Here is an 11,110-nt window from a genome sequence, read left to right as displayed (position 1 = left end):
GGTGATTAAGATATGGAGTAAAAAAATTAGTTTGGAAAAAGGTGAGGTAAAGCTTAGTGCTGACTATGCACTCATGAAGGTGCACAGATGCTGAGTACTGACAGCACAAGGCAGCCAATTCTAGTTATAAACATGATTGGAAGCAGGGCTTTCCTGTGAAACAAAACCCTCACTACATGCCTCTAGTCACGAGAGGTTCCATGCATAAGGTTCAGGGTTAAAGCTTTTGGGTAGGCATATTTGACCATAACTCTCAAGTCACACAAAATTAAGGGTTTTTAAATTATTTTTTAGTTTAGTTGGACACAATTCCTTTATTTTACTTATTTTTATGTGGTGCTGAGAATCGAACCCAGGGCCTCACACATGCTAGGCGAGCAGTCGACCACTGAGCCACATCTCCAGCCCCCACAAAATTGAGTTTCATGAAAATAAAAGATACCTGTACAGTATCCTGTTAGAACAGAGATGCTGAAAAACAACAAGGAAGTAAGAAGAGGGACCCACTTCTGACTTCAGTATTTGGAGAAGTCTGTGAGAAGCTTGAATATTTCTTTTTACATGTGGTAGTGGGCTGTTCACCTAAACCCTAAGTGACTGGGAAGGAGGCTGGGTATCAAGAAGGGAAAACCTCTAGTTGCCTTTCCCACTCTAATCATCTTGTGGCTCCTTGGATGATATTTTGTCTTCTACCTGTGTGGAATCTGAACAAAATATGACCCAAAATTAATGCACATGATCTTGGACTCTTGACATTTCCTCCACGTGTACCCTATAGCAGTTGGCTTTGGGAAGCTCACAAAGGTAGACGCTCCCTGGTAATGATATTTCTCATGACAGGCTACAGTTTCCTAGAAGCCTTTCCTGTGACAGGAAGGGACAATCAACTGGGCTCTCTCCATGGACAGTGAAGATAAGGAGAGGAATAAGGCCTGTTTCTGTGTCTCTCTGTGCCCCTCCCTTAGTTTTGTCCTTCTCTACCAATCTCCTGCCCCATCCACACTCTGGGTGACCAACTGTAGGTATAGGAGAACCCAAAATGATATTCCCGCATTTCAGATGTAAAATTTCAAATGGGTTATGATGGTGAGGAGATCTGAAGAATGGGAATGAAGATGGAAATTAGCATATATTATCACCAGGATCTCAGAAATCAGAACTGTGCATCTTGTAAGCTCCATTTCTCAAGTGCCCACCAGCATTAGAAAAAGGACCTTTGCAGAAAAGACACTGCCTATATGTTTCCTAATATTTCTTTATGTCAATGTGTGCATATTAATGTGTAGGTCATTGTATGTGTGTTTTGGTATTTATATGCACATTTGTTTACCATTTTGTTGGAAATCATTTTCATTGCAACCTGAGATTATGAGCAGACTGGGTACTCAACATTATGTCCTCTATGCTGCTAATATCATATTAGTACAGCATTGTGTCTATCACCTGTCCTCTCTTAACCATGAGTACTTAGAACTCATCAACTTTCATTTGCCACTTTAAGTCATTTGTCACTCCTTGTCCAAATCTGCTTGTCATCTGTTTATGGCATGCCACTCTACTTCTTCTTTATCATCATCTTAATCTGTGTGGGGGGTATGGGGAAGCGTTTGGTAAGGGATGATACAGAATATATCATTCATTTTTTTCAAATTTATCAATATGATTAATATTTTGCTTTATTTAAAATAACATGTTTAAAAATCATATTTATCATAGAATTAGAATGTTTTGAAGTATACATAAATTGTGCAATGATTAAATCTAGCTAATTAGCATATGCACTATCTCACATAATTATTATCTTTATGAAACTCTGGGCTTGACATATATGGCCTTATTTTGTTAAGGTGCATTCCTTCGGTACCTAATTAGTTAATGTTTTTGTGTTTTTTTTTCTCAAAAAGAAGTTAAATTTTGTTTGCTTTCTCTGTGTATATTGAAATAGTTTTCTGCCCTTTATTCTATCGATATAATGCATCATATTCATTAACCTAAATATAGTCAATCTTCCTTGCATTTTTATGTTAATTGTCTTGAGAGCTTCACAAAATCAATTATAAAATCTAATGATTAATTTTCTGACACTCAACTTTCCTCACTCATATGTATGTCTATCCGTCTGTCAATATCACAATATCTTGATTTCTGTAATTGTGTAGTAAATTTTGAATTCAGGAAGTATGAGTTGAGCACTTCATCTTTGTTCTTGTTGTACAAGATTGTTTTGGCTATTCTGGTTCTGGTATATAAAATATAAGAATTTTAGAATCAGTGTTAGTTGTTACAAAAATAAAGGCAGATAGAACTTTCATTGGGATTAATAGAAATGTATGGTTCATCTTGAAAATTGTTGCCCTGTATTAAGCCTTAACAATATTAAGTCTTCTGATTAAAAAACATAGAATGTTTTTTTCTTTTAGTTAGATCCTCTTTACTTTTTTTTTCAACTACCATTTTTGTTTTCATTGTAGATCTTATTCTTATTTTTTCTAGTTATTTCTAATGATTTTATTTTTAAATGCATATTTAATTTGAAGTATTTTCTTAATTTTATTTTTAGACTGTTGACAGTATATAGATATACAACTTATTTACACATGTTGACCTTATGTACTGCAACCTTGCTGAACTTGTTTTCAGTTCAAATAAAATCTTAGGATATTCCTTAGGGGTTTCTACATACAATATATCTTTTGTACATAGAAATAATTTAACATCCTCCTTTCCAATCTTGATACCTTATTTTTTTCTTTTCTGTCTTAATTTCTTTGTGTAAAACCTCCAGTACAGTTTTCAATAAAAGTGGCAAGAATGATATTTTTGTGTTTCTTCTAATCTTAGGGAAAGTATTGAGAGCCTTTCTGATAATGTGTGTTGTCTTGTATTTTAAATGAATGTCCATTTTGTTTTAATAAGGTTTCCTTCTGTGCTTAAATTATTGTGTGCTTATCAGATCTGACCTTCTAAGAAGATTTTAAATATACATCATTGCTATGTATGGGCACAATTTTGCAAGCATATCTCTAGAATTTATTCATCTTACAAGCCAAAAATGGGTACTGCTTGAATAGCAACTTTCCATCTCACTTTCTGCTATGCCTGTCAACTCCCATTCTACTTCCGGCTTCCATGAGTTTAACTTGTGAGGTCTAAGTGCAGTCATGCAGTATTTGTCCTTCTGTGACTGGCTAACTTCGCTTAATATAGAGTCCTCAAGTTTTATTCACATTTCACGTGGCAAAATTTCCTTCTTTTTAAAGATTGACTTTATATATTGAGTTTATTTCTGATAGTTCATTTATGTGTCTTCCCTACTTAGTTAATTGGTTATTCCATTTTTTGTTTATATCCAGATGGACTCTGTTTTTAATATTTTCTCATCTTCTGACAATGCAAGATGTTTCAGACATGCCTTGCATTTGTGTCTTTGTCAATCCTAGAATCAAACATACCTAAGGAACTCTTATTTTTTAATTTATTTTAATTGGAAAATGGTATTTCAGAACTAGGTATGCTTGTTAATACTGGAGTGTCACTGCAACTGGACCCTTAAGCACACCCACACACACACACACACACATATATATATATATATATATATATATATTTGTTTCTGTATCTATTTTTCCTGTATTGAAATCCACACAGGTACATAGATATATTAAAACCAACATATTTATGATGATATCTATAACTCTAGGTCAGAACCATGAGATTCATTCCAGCCCTTAACTTTCTTATTCAAAACTTTTTTTCTTTGCAGAAAAACTTTTCCTGAGCTCAAGATTCTAATCCTTTTTTTTCCTTTACACACACACACACACAGCTTTTAATGACCATGGCTTGGGTAGGATCACTGGGCTGTTCAATAAGGTGATAGAAAATAGGAAACATCAGACTTGATCATCTGTTTATACATATGAAATTAAAAGCAGATTTCAATTTGGCAAAGAGTGAGTTGAGAGCTTAGAGAAATGAGCACACTCCCAGAAGCCTCAAATATGTAAGCAGCAGAAAGAAAACCATTTGACCTTTTCTTGTGTATTTTCGTGGTGACCTTCATGGGCTGATTTCTCAGTCTCTCAGGGATCTTGGGGTGAGGCTCAGAGGTAGATATTAGTGACTGTACTAGGAAACCTATTTTCTAAGATTCTGCAAACTGGAAATTCTTGGGAAATATGATATACAGTCCACTAATTACATAGATTACCTTTCTAAGGACAAACTGGAAGCAATTATCTGGTGGGTTGAGAACTTGGAAAGTTTTTGTGGACCTTTGTGACTTCATGGTATACATACTCAGTCTACTCAGCAGAAAACTGTCCCTCCTGGCTCTCCTGCACACCACCCATAAAATTCTTTCTTCCTCCAGAGATGATTTCTCCTTGTGCTTTGAGAAAGAAAGGCTGGCATAAAGCCATGTACTCTATCCACCCCTTTTTTTTTTACACTTGCCTCTTGGGTTGTGAGGCTCTGGTTTCCCCTATAGATGTGACAGTGACATGAACACACACTCTGATGATAAATGATCTCACATGTACCTTGAAATGGAAATGGGTGCTGGCAAGCAATAAGAACTGAGGACAGCATCATCAAGAGGACAGCTGCAGCACATAAAGAACTATTCTCAAGCTAGAGGTCTAAGCTGCACTCTGATAGCCTCACCCTAAATAATAGGCTCCTGTTAGCTAAAAACCTCTTCATCCTAAGGGCTGAGGCAGGCTGCTGAAGATGAGCTACATGATTTAACATAACCCAGGAGGAACCTTTAACATATAGGTTGTAGTCAAAGAAATTAGTACCTCTCATTAAAATTATGTTTCAGGTGTAATTTTTGTGACTGAGAATAAGCTTGGTGAAACTGTAATTGATAGAAGATGACATGTCAGGGTGGGGAGAAGATAACTAAGCTACTGTCTGGGTAATATAGATCTGCATGAAACCTGCTCATATTAGAGGGAAAACTGAGTCATCCTTTTCTTGTGCTTGGATTAAGGTGGAAGGCTGCGACCTGGATTTTTCCCTCTGCCTTCCCCTCCATCTGCTTAGCCCAAGGTTTGTTCCTTCCTTCCTTCCTCCTTCCTCCTTCCTCCCTCGTTCCTCCTTCCTTCCTTCCTTCCTTCCTTCTTTCCTTCCTTCCTTCCTTCCTTCCTTCCTGTAACAGCTTACAGAGATACAGTGGCACAATTAACCATTTCAATTCAGTTTTAGTATTTCACAGTACTGTACACTCATCATGAAAATCAATTTAGAATCAAGCCTAAAATAAATTTTAAAACAAACTCTATAGCTTCTACTCTCATCCCCTAATGCCCTATCCTTCCCAGCTCTATGCATGTGGATGTATAAATTACATTTTGTTTATTAATTCGTCCATCAGTGGAGAACTGAGTTGTCCCTATCTTCTGGCTACCCTAAATAATGCTGCAATGAACATGGGTTCATTGTACATATATCTTTTGAGACCATTATTTTAATGATTTGGGCTATATATCCAGAAATAGAACTATTGGATCATATGATAATTACAAAGTTAATTTTGATCAATCACTACATTTTATTCCATAACAATATTTTACATTCTCAAAAACAGTGCACAAAAATTTCAATTTATCTACATCCTCATCAATATTTGTTATTTTCTGCCATACACATGGGGAGATATCTTGTTTTCATTAGCATTTCCTTAAAAATGAATGATGTTGAGCTTCTTTTCATGTACATATTGGTAATTTGTATATCTTCTTGGTTTTAGGTCCTTTATTTAAAAGGTGTTTTGTTGCTCTCTTTGATCTCATGGCTATTAAATTATTGTTCACTCATCTAACTCTCATTGAAGATAATTATTCAGAAAACCTTGACAGATGTGAATACTCTCCAAACCAGTCTATCTGTAATAATGAGTCACCTCAGATAGAATGGGCAGGAGTCCATGGTGTAGTTACGAGTGGAAAGTAGAACATCTTAGAAATATAAAAATTACTGTGGGTAATCAGTTGCAGCTGCAATTTCATGTGGATGATGAAAGACCTGTAGAGTAAGAAGATATAAGGAAATGTAGATCAAGAGAAACATAACAACTATAATAGGCCTGATCACAGAAATATGCACTTTGCTATATAACAGGCTCTTTCTTCTTTAAAAGATATTTGGAAGAAAAGATGGGTACTAAGGCTGTTCAACACAGCTGAATGCTCCCAACCAGGTTATTTTATCTACATCCTTGGTGAGGAACTATTGGAGCTCATATTTATGGATTCTCCTTTCCCACACTCCCCAAAAATCTGATAGTAGTCAAGTAAGAGAAGGTAAAAAGACTGAGACCCCTCAGACCACCTCTTCTGTTTGAAAGTCATTTATAAATCCTGAGCAGTGTTCCCTGAGCCCTGTACAGATCATCCCAAGATCTGTTTTTTTTAAGATACAGATAACCCTTAAAACCCTGGTAATTGGTGGAGTAAGGTGGCCACATCTGAAGAGTATGGGAATATTTTCTCTATCAACATCTTGCTGCTTCTCTTCTCCTCCATCTAAGCTTTGTATGCTATTACCTCACTCAGTAAGGTAGTGGCTGATATAAATGTTGCTCCCTAAATGAGCTACCTGTCCATAATAACTGAACAAGCTTGGGTTTCTAATCAGACTAACTTAACTTAAATGAGAAAGAATAAAACTCATATGATATTATTTAAGAATAGATTAAATAGGAAGCCATAATTTTTCAAAAAGTGAAGCCCTCTCCACTCCCCCTAATTTTAGACTAGCTTCCACATATCAGAGAAAACATTTGACCCTTGACTTTTTGAGTCTGATTTATGCCACTTAGCATATTAGTCTCCAGATCCACCCATTTACCAGCATGACATAATTTCATTATTTTTCATGACTGAGTAATACTTCACATGTAAAAATTGGGGAGAGAGGAGAAAAGACATGAGGGACATTCCATCAAAATAAAAGGAAGATCAGGTGAGTACAAGAAAGGGGATTAATGAGGAGGGAGGATGGATAGGATAATGGAAAAACAGTGGAATTAATCTTACCAAATTTCCAATGTACATATATGAATATAATACATGAATCTCATCATTATGTATATTCACAAGACAATATTTTTTTAAAAAAATATAAATAATCAGTAGATTAGATGAAAGGAAACAGGAGGAGGAAAGAGTGGGAGGGTAAGAGCAAGTACTGAGGACTCACTTGGAGCAAACTATACTATTTATTTTGATACAATTATATCAAAATAAATCCTAATATCATGTGTAACTATTATGAACCTGATTTTTATATCAAACTATTTTTATTATGAATAAAAATAGTTTGATGTAAAAAAAATCTAAAGGCTAAGCCATCTGGAAACCATAATGAAGAAACATTGCATCTAAGAAGGGTCTTTCTTAACCAAAGAAAAATGAACACATTTACCATGCATTATGTGCCATTAAACTTTTCTTTGTATCTTCCTAGACAATTGGCAGAGAGATGTTTTATGTATTAAATATCTTACTCATCCCCTGTCACCTTGCCCACAGGTAACTCTCAAGTATGATGTGCCTTCCAATGATTGCTATGTAACAATACCAATAGAACAACCACTGTGTTGTGCTCCTGGACTCAGTGGGCATTGAAACTATGTAAAGAAAATGCTTATCTCCTTCATACTGTCTGAGGACTCAGCTGGGAAGACATAAATGTGTGGGGGTGATTTCCCTAGTCAGAGGCTAGAATCATCTGGAAGATATATTTCTCATATGTCTTTTGCCTGGGCAGGGATGCTTCAAAGGTTAGAATGTCAACAGGAGTTCTCCATGTGGTTTGAGACTCTTCACAGAATGGAGTTCTAGCTGGGTGTTGCACATGGCTTATATTTGAAGAGTATCTCAAGGAGCAAGACAGAGACTCAACCTTTTTACAATCTTGACTTCCCTTACACATAGCATTCCAGCTGTTCCCTAGTAGTCAAAGAAGTCACAACCCTTCCTAGTTTGAAAGGGAGAGGAATAGACTCTGAATTCTGATGAGGGTAGTTTCAAGGTACTTGTGGTCAATTTTTACAACCACTGAGTTTGGAAAGAGCTGCATGTTTCTTTAGAGGAAATGTTAAATGAAAATTCTCATGGTTCATAATTTCAGAGATTGTCTCTAATTGTATATGGAGTTTTGTGTAAATTTTTTTATTATGATGATTCTTTTTAGTTATATATGACAGTCAATTCCATTTTAATATAATTATACAAGCATGGAATATATCTTTTTCTAAGTTAGACACCATTCTTGTGGATGTATATCATAGTGAAATTCACTGTGATATAGTCATATATGTGCATAGGAAATTTATGTCAGATATAAGTTCTTGAAATAAAATTTGGAAAAGGTCAGATTCAGGAGGCACCAATAAATTTTTCTTCTGACTTTGGTGAAATCCTCTGAACTTATTTATGTTATCATCTGATTCCCATAAGATAGTTTCAGTGGAAGATAGATATAAAAGTTAGGGCTATTTGTATCATCATTTGACCTAAATGATGTGGGTGGAACTATTTGAAACTTTAGCATTTTTTGTTTGTTTTAAGACTAATGGAGTTCAGGACACTCTTTCTGTGATCAGATTGAACTCTGTGTCCATTCTAAGAAGAGTATCCTTATAGTCTGCATTCAGTGCTTGGTGCACTATGTAATGTATGAGATTGTGACCTTGTCATTACTTTGCTGGAGCAACTATCTGTCTTTATTTTTATTCCAATAATGGAAATTTAATCAGGGGCACCCTACACCTAAGCTACATCCCAGCCCCCTTTTTGTTTTGTTTTGTTTTAATTTTGAGACAAGATCTCACTTTGAACTTGCAATTCTCCTGCCTTTGTCTCTCGAGTTGTTGGGATTACAGGCATGCACTACCCTGCCTGCCTCACTTTCTGTCTCTTGGCATGAAACCGTGTGTGAGCTTATTGACCTCATTCTCCAAGTTTTGTTTTGTATACACACACACACACACTATATATATATATAGTGTATATGTGTGTGTGTGTGTGTATATATATATATATATATATATATAAACTTCCCAGGTGAGGCCATATAGTCATAGAAGGTGAGATGAGAGCCTGAAAGAATAACAACAAAAAGTCTACATGAAGTTCATCCTTTTAGCTCTCTTGGTCCTGAAGAAAACAGATGAGAGGATCCTATCAATCTATTTAGGATTATAGCATCAGCAAAACATGAACTAATGTCACATTAAACCGAAGAGAAGTTTGTGTTAAGTCTATTACTAAATTATAACCCAGCCTAATATAATGCAAAGATCACCATCACACTAGAATAACATTAAAATCAAAATACATCTCATTATCATTGGTAGTTATGGGGTAAGTCACACAGAAACTGATATCTGAGCCAAGACAGATGGTCATCTGTCTTTTGTGGTAATAAAGATAGGATTACTCTGTTGCCTTCACCAAATTGTGAAATGGACTACAGGTTTCCTGAGCTAGCAATTTGAGGAGATTTTGGGAAATAGAATCTTATTTCTGAAGTTGATTGCTATTGTCTGTGCCTGATAAATTATCAGGGAAAAGAAATAAGATGAGAAAAGAACAGATCACCTCATAAGGAAAAAGTGATGACAATAATATATAATTTCAAGATACTCAAGCAAATACATACAAGGTCCAGAGAGAAATACAGCATTCATCTCTGGGGAATATATTTGGATAGCATGAAGGGGTATACTGGGGAAGTGTGTCAAATGGCTTTATTCTTATCTGAACATTTTAATTTGTTTAAGGAGTATGTATGCATGAATGAATGCAAAATTTATATTTTCAATTGCAAGGGAATGCAGTTTAAAAACACTTTTTTTACCCCTCAAAAAGGCTAAATGCAGATTTATTGTTCTCTGCTCAAAAAGAAAAGAATGGAAAGAAGTGGGGTAGGGCTGAGATTTCAAATGACTTTTAAAAACACAGTAAAATCCATTAAAACTTGTTAACATTTGATAGCAAAACTATCAAAAAGTTCTATTCTTCCTGGTTTTTACTCTAGATAGATTAAAAGGACTCCTTTCCAACCACCTTTAAAATGGAACAGAAAGACTTAGAAATGATAATACAAAGAAATGGATTATTAACAAACTCTCAAAAGTAATTGTGGGTGTGACTACGGTACAAAGACCTGATCAGAAACACATACATTATAAACCTAAGAGAGTTAAAATAATCATGGGCTACAATCATTTTGGAAAACAGTTTCTCAGTTTCATATTAATAATAAGAATCTGCAATACCATACTAGTTATTTACCCAATAGAAATGAAACTATATGTCTGGAAAAATACCTGTTCACAAATATCTAAAGTAATTTTATTTCTGATAGCCCCAATCTGAATCAACATAAAAGTTCTTTGATAAGCAATAAATGTGTGTTGATGTGTTCACACAATGCACTACTACTGTGCAATTAAAAGGGAGTGCTACTGATATATACTAAAGCATGTGTGATTATTAAAATATTATAGAAGCAGGTAGAATGAAAGATTTGAACTATAGGTCCTATTTACAGGAAACTATAGGAAAAAATCCAAACTCTAGCAACAGAAAGACTATCCAGGAAGTCACAGTCCAGTAAAATGTCTGGAAAGTTCCAATTCTTGTATGAAGTTTTAGATGGAATGGGGAAAGGAAAAGCCACTGGTGAATATGACAAGGAGACTTACTCCCTGTCAAATTCATGGTTCTGTTTAAGTCCTGACTCATGTTTTGCCCTCCTCTGAGACCACTACATGAAAAGGGTTAGAAGTTTATCTTTCTTGTCCATTTCCATGTTTGCCCTGTATTTATTCATCTGCTTCATTTCAAATTACAAACACCACACATCCCTGAAGACACTTGTTTCTTGAGGGCTAATTTTCTGGAACATATACACAAAATATGAAAGCCTAAGTATATGTCCTTAATAGAATAAGATATGCCGTGCTTGCATAATTATATCAAAATGGATTCTGCTGTCATTTATAACTAAAAAAGACCAGTAAAGTTTTTACAAGAGTAAGAAAACAATGAAAGAAAAACAATGAAGGAAACTAAACTTTCATTTTCCAAAGCAG

The sequence above is a fragment of the Marmota flaviventris genome, chromosome 2, assembly GCF_047511675.1.
Source record: "Marmota flaviventris isolate mMarFla1 chromosome 2, mMarFla1.hap1, whole genome shotgun sequence".
Taxonomy (NCBI): Eukaryota; Metazoa; Chordata; class Mammalia; order Rodentia; family Sciuridae; genus Marmota; species Marmota flaviventris.
The sequence above is the reverse complement of the archived record's forward strand: the minus strand, read 5'-3'. Positions refer to the sequence as shown.